Below are 10,860 nucleotides of genomic sequence, written 5' to 3'. Positions count from 1 at the left end.
AAACCTTAAATTCACTCTCCTATACAAAGTCTTCAGGTTGGAGAAGGTTAGGAAAGAGATGGTAAAGGAGATTTTATAGAACAGCTTAAAACGTTCAACAAAATATTTTCTGTAAGGGAAGTAATGACAGAGGAGCCCCAAAGTGCCTCTCATCTGCATGGTGTCAGACCTCTTCAAAGCATCATTGGCTAAGAGAGCTTCATTTGGTAAGTTTTCACACCCATGAAGCACCTGAAGCATTTTAGGAGTTTCTTTATCTAACTTGAGTCATACCAACACTCAGTTCCCAGTTCTGGAGTGTAAAAGTAAGCAAGTTTCAGAAGTCATCATACGTGATATTTCATAGTCTTCTCAGTCTTTTAAATTATAAGCCTTTTTCAAAGGCTTATAAATAATACGTCTAAGGTAACAAAAGCTATAGCAGACCATTTACACACTACTTGAACATCCTTTTCTTCAGTACCAGCTGTAAAGAAAATGTAAGGCTTATTGGCCCCATGGGAAAAAAATAAAGTGCTTCCTTCTAAAACAAGTCGCAGTATATTCACGTCATGCTTTCTGAAGCACTCAAAATCCATAAGAATTTCCTGTCCTCCAGATCTCTGGATTTAAACCAATTGCAGGTGATTAGGAGGCCTACAAAAATGCCTGTTGAGATGTAATTATAGTCTGCACCTGGAAACTGGATAGCTGTTTTAAAGCAGCATTCAGCATAAGACTGCATTTTAAAAACATCAATACAGTTAGTTAATAATTTCTCCCATTCCTCCAAAATAACACATTTTGAAATAAATAAAAACTTTCATACGTATAGAATCACTCAGGTTGGAAAAGACCTTAAAGATCATTGAGTCCAATCATGACCTAACTACACTATCCTAACTCTAACAACCCTCCACTAAATTGTGTCCCTGGACACCACATGCAAATAGTTTTTAAACACATCCATAGATGGTGACTCAACCACATCCTTGGGAAGCCTATTCCAGTGCTTAACCTTTTCTGTAAAGAAGTGTTTCCTGATATCCAACCCAAACTTACCCTGGCACAACTTAAGGCCATTTCCCCTCATTCTGTCACCAGTGAGAAGAGACCAGCCCTGCTCTCACTGTAAGCACCTTTCCGATATCGGAAGAGAGCAATAAGGTCTCCGCTCAGCCTCCTTTGCCCCAGACTGAACAGCCCCAGTTCCTTCAGTCTTTCCTTGTAGGGCATATTTTCAAAGCCCTTCACAAGCATGGTCACCCTTCTTTGGACCTGCTCTAGCACCTCAATGTCTTTCCTGTACTGAGATTTATGTTTCCATGTATTTCCATGTTACTAATTTCCAGCAAGCTGTGATATAAAAAAGCCTATTCCTTCGATTTCCAAATACTTGTATTTCATGACCTCTTCTTTTCAGGTAAATTAGAAAATAAATCATCTACTTCCCCTTTTTAACATAAACCCCTATTAAGGATACTAGCAAATAAAACCTTAACATCTTATAATTCCCACGCCACTTTCAATTGCTGTTTAATACAAGTATGAAGACAGAAATATTAAATATGACTGAAAAATGCAGTCTCTGCCTTTTAATGAATAATCTCATCACAAAGGCATGAAAAACAAGATGACATAATCCTGCTGTTGCAACAACTGACTGAAAGCTAGGAGCTCACGAGTTGTAATTTCAGCCAGCATTGAATTGGTACAGCACCTGCTGAGCACAGATGCTCTCAGGTACTTCACTGACTAAGTCAGCAGCTGCCTTTCCCATAAAATAGAAAATGAATTGGGCAATATTTTTAGAAAAATCTGGCCATTATTTATGATTTTGTTTGCCTTTTTGCAAAGATTAAAAACTAGACAGTTTACAGAATAGGCAACTTTGGATTAATTTGGTTTTGCTTCTCCCCCTCTCCTCCCCCCCCCCCAAATTTCATATTGCCAATGTGGAAGAAATTATTTGTTGGGTTTTCTCCCCCCCCAACATTTCCTTAGACAAACAAGAAGTTATTGTGCTTGTTAGGCAGCTGAAATTCAGCCCATCTAATACAGCATGGTACAAGGTATCAGCATCAGAATGTACTCCTCTGTGCTATTATGACTACAAGATAAATGAACAAAACATCTGTAACACTGAGGGAGGAGGCCACGACTAAGAACAAGACACTACTCTGCAGGCTTCCTGCTCTATCTTATCAGCTTCCTGAGCACACTGCACAGAGGCGATAGCTGAAGAATAGGCGCTAGCAATACCACCTCCTCTCTGTGTTGTGTCAAGCTCCACATCCTCTCAACAATCCATGTCTGTCCTTGGAAAAGCCTCGTGATACCTCTTCCAAATTAATTATTGGCCAACACAAGTTAACAACCAATCTTAGAGACACATACAGTCAGCAACACACATTGTTTCTTCTAGGGGCACACACAGCAATATACAACTAGCAATCAAAAGACATGCAGGACAGAGGAGCTCAGGCACTCAGATGTGTTAATTACTGGTCTGTCAATAACCAATTAATGGTTCAAGACAACAAATAGAGCAGTTGGTACCACAGGAGGCTGCTCCTTCGCCCTAAAATCATTGGATCATTAAGGTTGGAAAAGATCACCCACCCAGCCCAACCACCAGCCCATCCCCATCATGCCCACTCAGCTATGTCCCTCAGTGCCACATCTACCATCTATCTTTTTTAAAGACCTCCAGGTTCAGTAACTCCACCATATCTTTAGGTAGCCCTGCACCAATGCCCTGCTGCTCCTTCTGAGATTTTCCTAATATCCAGCCTGAACATCCTCCAGCACAACTTGAGGCCATTACCTCTTATCTTGAAAAATGCCTTCTGATGCAGTGCCATTTGCAGCATAGCACCAGGTTTGGTCACAAAGGAGAAGTAAAGCACCACCCAGCTGTTCAGTGCCGTCCTTTCACAGAGTGAAAAAGGGGAAGGTCAGCGGCCAGTGAAGTTGCACAAAGTGGTTTCTGAAGTTCCCCTACCCCAGCGGCCTAGGCTGTCAGATCAACTGCTGTCGCTGGACAGGAGGCGTGCTCCACTCGGAAAAAAAAAGACCGTAAGAGACAGTGAGATCGAACACCACAGCTCCCCACAGCACGAGGCGCACAGCTGACAAAGGCACGGAGCCAGGGCTGCTCCAGTTGCCAACAGGATTGGCGGAGACTCCTCCCGCACCCCGCCGGGCCTCCCGCAGAACCCGCGGGCTGCGAGCGGGGAGAGCTGCGACAAGGCCTCCTGCCGCACCGCCTCGGGAGCCCCCGGCCGAAGGGCAGAAATGGGAACCGGAGCCTCTGGGCCGCGCCCAACCCAAGGCAGAGAAAGCCACAGAACCCAGGCCTGCCCCACCACAAACCTACCGCTCCCGGAGGCCGCTACGCCGCCGCCCTCAGGCCGAGCCCAGCCGCCTCCAGCCTCCCCTTAAGAGTCCATGTCCCGCCCGTCGTCCGCGCCCACCCTCGCGAAGCGTCACGGCTGCTCCGGAAGCGGGAGGTGGAGCTTCCCATCGAACGGCGACGCCACTCCCAACATGGCGCCGCGAAAGCGGCCACCACACAGAGCAGTGCGGTGGAACGCGGCCTCACTTTCGTGGTACACCCAACATGGCGGCTAGCTGGAGGTTTGCGCATGCGCCAACTATGAGCCGCTTTCCTCGATTGTGTGCGCTTTAAAAGCGGCAGCATGTATTGCTATGCAGTGTTTATTACACTTTCTCTCTTTATAGTAGTACCTTTATTGATAAATTTATTGTTACGGCTTTTGTATTGTTATCATCAGTTGATAAGCATCCCTGATAAGCATCCCTACCTGTCAGGGTGGTGCTGCCCTCGCAGTGAAGTTGGCCCCGGCACAGACGCGCGCTGCGGACGCCGGGACTACACTTCCCAGCAGACACCGCGGAGCCGCGGGAGCTCTTCCCGGCGTGCAGCGCGGCCGTCTGCTGCTGCCGCATTGGCTGTGGCCAGAGGCTTCCCCGCGACTCTCTGTGGGGTCGCTCCGACACGGGCGCTGCGTGGCCGGCAGACCGCGGGCGGGCTCGGTGCCGGCGGGGATGGGAGGCCCGCCCCCTGCCCTGGCCGCGATGTGTGAGTAGCGGGCGGAGCGCTGGCTATCCGGCGGGAGCTTACTTGGTGGGGCTGAGGCAGGGGCGGAGGGCCCGGGGAGCGGGAGGCGTGTGCGATGAGCATCCCGCGTTGCTGCGTGCTGCTGCGCTTTGCAGTCCGGCTAACTGGGCTTTGTGAGAGCGGTTCCCTGCTAGAGGCGTGCAGGTATGGCTGTGTCTCGGTACCTGCGGAGGCTGAATTGCAGCTCTGGGCTCGAGTTGTTCAGTTACTGTCCTTCCTGTCGTGAAGCCAAAATTCGTCTGGGTGAGTGTGAGTGGATGTAATGATGAATGACCAGTAATCTGCAGTGAGACTGACCATGTGCGGATCCTGAAGCAGCTCCGCATAGGGCGGTGGAACAGGAGATGGTTCGTGTTGGCTAGAAGTGGCTTTGACAATTAATAACCATGCTCCATTTCTGAAATTGTTCTGTAAGGGCTTGGTTTATTATTTCTTTTTGAGAATTTTTTTTTTTTCTTTGTCATTCTGTTTTCGGTGGCAGTGGCTTGATGGAATGGTCCATGGCAATGCTGTATCTTCCTCCATCCCTTCTGCCTGAAGCACGGCTTTGAAGAGGTGTGGTGCCACGGCTAGGTGCTGAGCAGCAGCCTAAGAGAGCAAGACTGAGGTTTGGTGGACTTGGCTTTCATTTCCTGGGGCTTCTCCTGATCTCTGCTGGTTGTTTGTGGCCTTCTCTCACTTGCTGTTTCTTTCAGTTAAGCCTCAATTGCTTTATTAAGTTTTGCTGAGCCTAAAAAAGGCTTAAGCCTTCCAAAAACTTGGTTAAAGGTTTTCATGAACTTTGAGAGTACCTCCCCATTAGGATTGCATTTTGATGATCATTTGATATGAATATGAATATTACACATCTTTTAGGCTGATTAAGTTTGGCTTTGTAACTTTAGAAAACAAGTTCCAATCCTGACCTGAAAGCAGACTATTACTTCTTCTAAATGCAAATATAATTTTTTTTTTTAACCTCTTACTTGGCTTTAACTGAATTGTTAGGCAACTGCGTTTGCATCACTTGTATGTTCCAGCATTGACTGATTTCTATATGTGAAGTTTTTTGAATAGATGTTATGTTGTTACACCCTCAATTCGAGTAAATAGATGGTTTTGGTCAACTATGTTAGTCACTTAAATCACTATGACCAAATGTATGGGAACTGTTGAGTCATGGCCTGAACCACTGATTGAGCACCTGGGGAAAGGACCAGGTCAGCCCTGAGAGCACAGGTGAAGGCAATTCAGGGGTGTGAGTGGAAGGGGTGGAGCCTGGCTGCACCTCTCTTAGACATCCCTCATTTAAGGGCTGAGTGGCCCTGGGGAAGGATCTCTCCCTGCAGATCCCTCTCTTTGGTGAGGCTTTCCCCTGTAAACCTGGGGTCTTGTGATATTGGGTGAGCAATCTTCTTCCCTTCCTTTATAGCACCTTTCTATTGTGCTGGTCCTTCTGTGATTTTACCTCTTGTGAAACACCTTTTTCCATCATATTGATCTGTCCAATTGCTATACCAAATTTCAGGTAACATCTGGCCTGTATGTCTGAAAACGTTGCATGTTTGATGAGATATCAATCAAATGCATCTTAATCTACACAGGGCTCTGATATCTGTACAGTGCAAAGAATAACCACAATTACTGTAATATAAATACATACCCAGATTGTCTATGGGGGTATTCAGAGGCCCAGATAAAACTAAGGCATTTTTCCTGTTGATTTTCCACTTTATCTTTTAAAGTTTGTAAGATATCTTGAGTCAAATTTAGGTTGATAAAATTATTTTTAACATCTGACAGTTCTCTTTTGTGAATGTACCACCAGATGGTGTCCTAAGTCTTGAGATGTTACCTGATTCAAGCTGATAATATGAAAACAAGAGAATGCAATAAGTTACAAAAACACATTTGTTTTATATTATACATATTTTTAAAAAAGTATTGCTAGTTTACTGGGTAATGGATTTTTCTCATCTGATCTTAGGTGATTTTACATTTTGATTCCAAATTAAAGGAGCTGTTATTACTCACCACTGGGATGAAATGTCTGTTACATAGGTGTGATAATTCAAGCAGAAGCCTGTTTTTTTGTTGTCTGATCACTGATGCCTGTCAGCGTAATCTTTGGGATCCTTGACTTGAATTTGCTTGGCACCAAAAATGTTTTCTGTCAAGTGACTTGAGTACTGTGGTTTAAGTGCCTGAAGTCACTTTCTAGTTATTCTAAATACTTTGTGGTGACTGTATTCATAGAAAAAGCCCAGTGACTGACTAAATACTTCCCAGTGCGCTTTCCATTGAACAGATATTTTCTAGCTCAGATGAGTATGTAGTACATGGACTTTGTAGAGAGCTACTTATGAAGTGTGAGTTCTTTTGCCAAGACCAATTATCTGATTTTGTGGAACTGCTACAGATAGATATATAAAGCAGTCTGTTTTGGTTTGGTTTCTGAGCCTCTGTTCTTAATTTACAGTCTGTGACGGAAACACAGTTTGCATACCTGTCAAGGGTACTACAAGCTCAAATACCTATGAGGGGGGGAAAAAATACACAGATTGCTGAAATACCAACCACTTTATTTTGTGTCTCTTTGTGTCGTGCTTGTAAGGGCCTCTTCATCAAAGATCTCTTACAAAGTGGTGTAAGATTATCAGGATGAGCAGACAGGTCTTTTGATAGCTGCAGGTAGATCTAACTGAGGCAAGCCATTTGTGCCTGATCTTGTGGAGGAATCATTTTGTTGCTTCTTAATGAAACTCTGTTTCACTCTTTAGAAAATAATGTTTGAGGCTCCTCTCCAAGGAGGAGGCTCCTGCGAGTGGGCTCAGTTGGAGTACTGCGTCCAGTTTTGGATGTAATCCTTTAAGAGTTCTTTAGGCAATTTGGAAAGAGAAACTGGAATTTTAATAGCCTTGAAAAATATGGTGTTTCAGGAAAACACCTAAAGAAATGGAACTTGTGTGAGTCTAAAAAAGCCATCTAGGTGTGTGGATGTTAGATCTCTGAAATGACAGCATACCACAGTGGTGCTGAACAGCTTTCCATTTTCATTAGTGTAGTGCACATCCCTGTGTCTGCCAGTGTGTAAAAAGTGCATGGTAAGTAAGATAGCATTAAGGTGTTTGTATTCTCTGGGAGGTGTTCCATCTCAGTTTACAGCAAGGAAAGCTTAGTTTGGTTATTGGGAAACTATTAGCATTTCTGATAGGAAATTGGAAAGACAGTTTAATTCTGACTTAGGGTTTATATATTATTCTGGTCTGTGACTTATTTGTAGCCTGGCTTGAAATAAAACTAGTCTTTAATGGAGGTTCTTGTTCCTGACAGGTGTTCCTGTGCATGTGCTGCTCTGTTTGTGTAAGGTGTATGTCTGCAGTCTCCTTATCTCCAGTGTACCTTCCCTGTATATTATAAAAATTCATTGTTATTCATGGGGCAGCATACAGACAGTTCCTGCAGATGTCTTGTTAGGATAGTTAGCAAAGTCAGCTATGTTGCCTTGAGCATGGAGATGTTGATCCATGCAATAACTTTTATCTCCTGGCTCAGTGGCAGAGTAGTTGATCTCATTTGGCAGCATGGCTCTGACACTTGCTATGTGGTTGAGCTCAAGAGCAGTGATTCTGGTAAGCAAAGGTCGTTTTTGAATGTTGGTGCTTTATTCCACGTAACTTCTGTCTGAGGTGATGAAACTTGATGAAATTTGAGTGTAGGCCTTTCTTTGTGGCAATGAATTACTTGGTTTTGTTCAGCAATCTGACAGTGGTATGAGAATTTTAGTATTTGGGGCAACATGTAGTAGAGGGAAACTACTTTAACTGTACATGTTTTATCCCTAAGAAAATCACTATTTTACTAATTTTTAATGGATCATTGCTTTGTAGCATTGGCTTATCTCAGCAGGTGGCTGTGATGTTCTCCAGGTTTTCCTGCAAGGACCAGGCCTCTGTGAAAATTAGCAGAACAAGTTTTCCAGTAATCATACTGCGCATGGCCTAAGCTAACAGTGGTTATTTAGCTGCCTTCCAGGGCCTAAGATGCACTTCCATTCCTTTCTCTCCTAGGCCCAGAGGCTTCCCTCCAAGGCAGAAGGGCTTCCTATCCATCTCTTCCTCCTATCACCCAACAAAAGGTTTCATGAAAGGGCTTTGTGGTGAGCTGCATCTTTCTAGCCTGTCACTCTCCTCCTTTACCTGTGTCTGTGGTAGCTCTCGTGTTCCTCTCATGCAGCTCAACCAGGTTTGTGCAACCGGTTGCTGCAGGAGAGATGTCTCTGAGGCAGTGGGCTGACGCCCCTCTGAGGGGCTGAGGAAGGTATTGCTGCAGAGCATTCTGCTCTGCTGAACTTCCTGGCTTCTTTTTTTGTCAAGTGCAGAATATCCACTGCTATCTACAATGTGTAAAGTGGCTGTGAGATGGGCCCCAGTGCTGCTGCTGAGTTCTGGGCAGCTGGTATGCTGGTCTGCCCGCCCTGCTCCATGGCTTGTGGCTTTATATAGTCACTTCTCAGCCATTGATCTGCAGCAGATTTAGCCTTGACATACATTTTTAATATATGCTATCCGGTGAGGATGAATAACTGTAGACAAATGGATGTTGTAGCAGGAAGTAGCCTAATGCCCTCTTTTCTTTGTAGGCTATTTATACTTGTGAGAAGTGTTCTCCGCAAGCCCTAACAGACTTGCTGAAGTTAATTAAATCTGGCTGCTGTTTCTAGGCTCTGGGCAGGTGCAGGCTGTGGGTAAATTCCATTTACATCACTGTTGTAAAATGTATTCCTTTACTTTAGAACAAACAAAATCCCCTACTGATTGGTAACATTCCCTCAAAACAGGGAGTTAGCGTAACACCTTATTTGCTTTAAAGGCTTTACATTTTGCTGTTGAGATATGCTTCTTTTATGTGATAGTGTAAAACCTTATCTTCACTAACTGTTTTATTTTTTTATACTAGCTCATTTTCCTCTTAGTGACCCATGAGAGGTAATTCCTTTCTCTGTACGCAGGTATTGTGATTGAACAGATTGGTTGGTGTATGATGAGGGCAAATACCATTACTGAGTACATGGCTCAATCACTGTCTGGTTCTTGTTAGTGCTACATAGTAAAGGAGAGGAAAGCGTGTTTTTTTGAAGTGCTTGATGAGAGTCTTCGCAGAGAAATTGAAGTACTTCATTTAAGTGAGTCTTAGGTTTTCTAGCAGAATTTGTGAGAAAGACGAGTATGAAGGGAAGTGATTCATCTCCATGTAGGTGCTAAGTCAAGAGGTGATCTGAAAATAGAATGTGGATTTGTGCTCTCCTGGCCACTGTATGTATGTTCTATGGCATCTACAAAATCAAACTACTTCCGAGTTCTTGCTTCCAAGAGCTTCTCTCTGTAGAAGTGAAAGCTTCACTTTTCATGGTGACATCCAATAGCATTTGAATTCTGTTTGTATTTTTAGTACTCTACCGTAAGAAATGCCCTGTTTGGGCAGTTAGCCTAAAACTCTTCCTGTAATCGTGTATAGTTACTATATGTTTTAATTAGTCAAAACAGGTGTTGTGTTAGGTCTCCTTGTGATAGATAGCTTTTTGATGTTATGTGCAAACTGGTGTCAGCAAGTCACCACGCTTCAATGAATGGCCTGTTTGTCCTGGGTTAGGTCCCATGCTGCTGTCTTTCTCTTGTGCAGAATGAATTCCATGGGTGCTTGAGTAATCTTAAGCAAGATCCTAAACGTGTGATACTATTCCACTAAATGACAAAGTGTTAGTGAAGAAGACCAGGGAAGTAGAGCATATTTTCATGCAAAAAGAAGCTATCTAAAATTGGAACAAGAATCAGCATTTTTTGCTTTCCAGGAGTAGATTAATGCTCTATATGCATGTTCTGTGTGGCCTGGTCTGATGCAGAGTTCTGAATGATCTTGTACTGTTGTGAATGCTTTATGAAAATAAAAATACCTGTTGCTAATGATTCTAGCACATCAGGTGCCCATGTGATAAAACTGGAGAATGTGTATTAAATACCACTGAGATTTCAAGAATGGCATTCTACAAATGCTGGATAAATAACATAAGGTGATTGAATCTGCTGTTGCATTTTAAACATGTTTGTTTTAGTGTGGTAGTGAATTAATTTAGGGAGGAAACTGCTTTGTTTGCCTAAAGATTATCTCAGTTGCATTCCCTTTATGCTGGACAGGTGCTGATGCATGCCTTAACTAAGTGTATGTCCACATTCAAGGGAAAGGAGTTATTTCTTCAAAATCCACGTTTTGGAAATATATGGATATGATTTTGCTTATTCTGTTGCACTGAATGTCAGAGCTGCTTTAACTGTGTGCAGACTGGTCTCAGTGTAAGTACAAGACCTGCTCAGCTGTGCTACAGCTTCACTCAGTACCAGATTGTCAGTGTCCCAGAAACAGAAGGTGGATGGTGAACCATTGGGGTATGATAGGATAAGCTGTTGGAGGCTTTTGCCAATTGAATTAGATCATATTAGCTGAACTAGCTCTGAAGGTGACTGATGTAAGATAACAAAGTTTGAAATGGACTGCCTCTTTGTGCGGAGACAGAAAAATGCACAACAGCGTTAATTAGATTTTTGTTAATCTGGTTTGGGTAGCTGAGAGCAATCCTATGTGTCTTTGCAGAATAAGTGCTGTATCTTGGAGGACAAGGAGAAAAGAAAGAAAGGGAAAGCTTTTTTAACAGCTTTCTAAAGGACTATTCAAAGCTGCATGAGAGAGCTCTTTAAGGAGTT

Source organism: Tetrao urogallus (assembly GCF_951394365.1).
Source record: "Tetrao urogallus genome assembly, chromosome: 6".
Lineage (NCBI taxonomy): Eukaryota > Metazoa > Chordata > Aves > Galliformes > Phasianidae > Tetrao > Tetrao urogallus.
The sequence above is the reverse complement of the archived record's forward strand: the minus strand, read 5'-3'. Positions refer to the sequence as shown.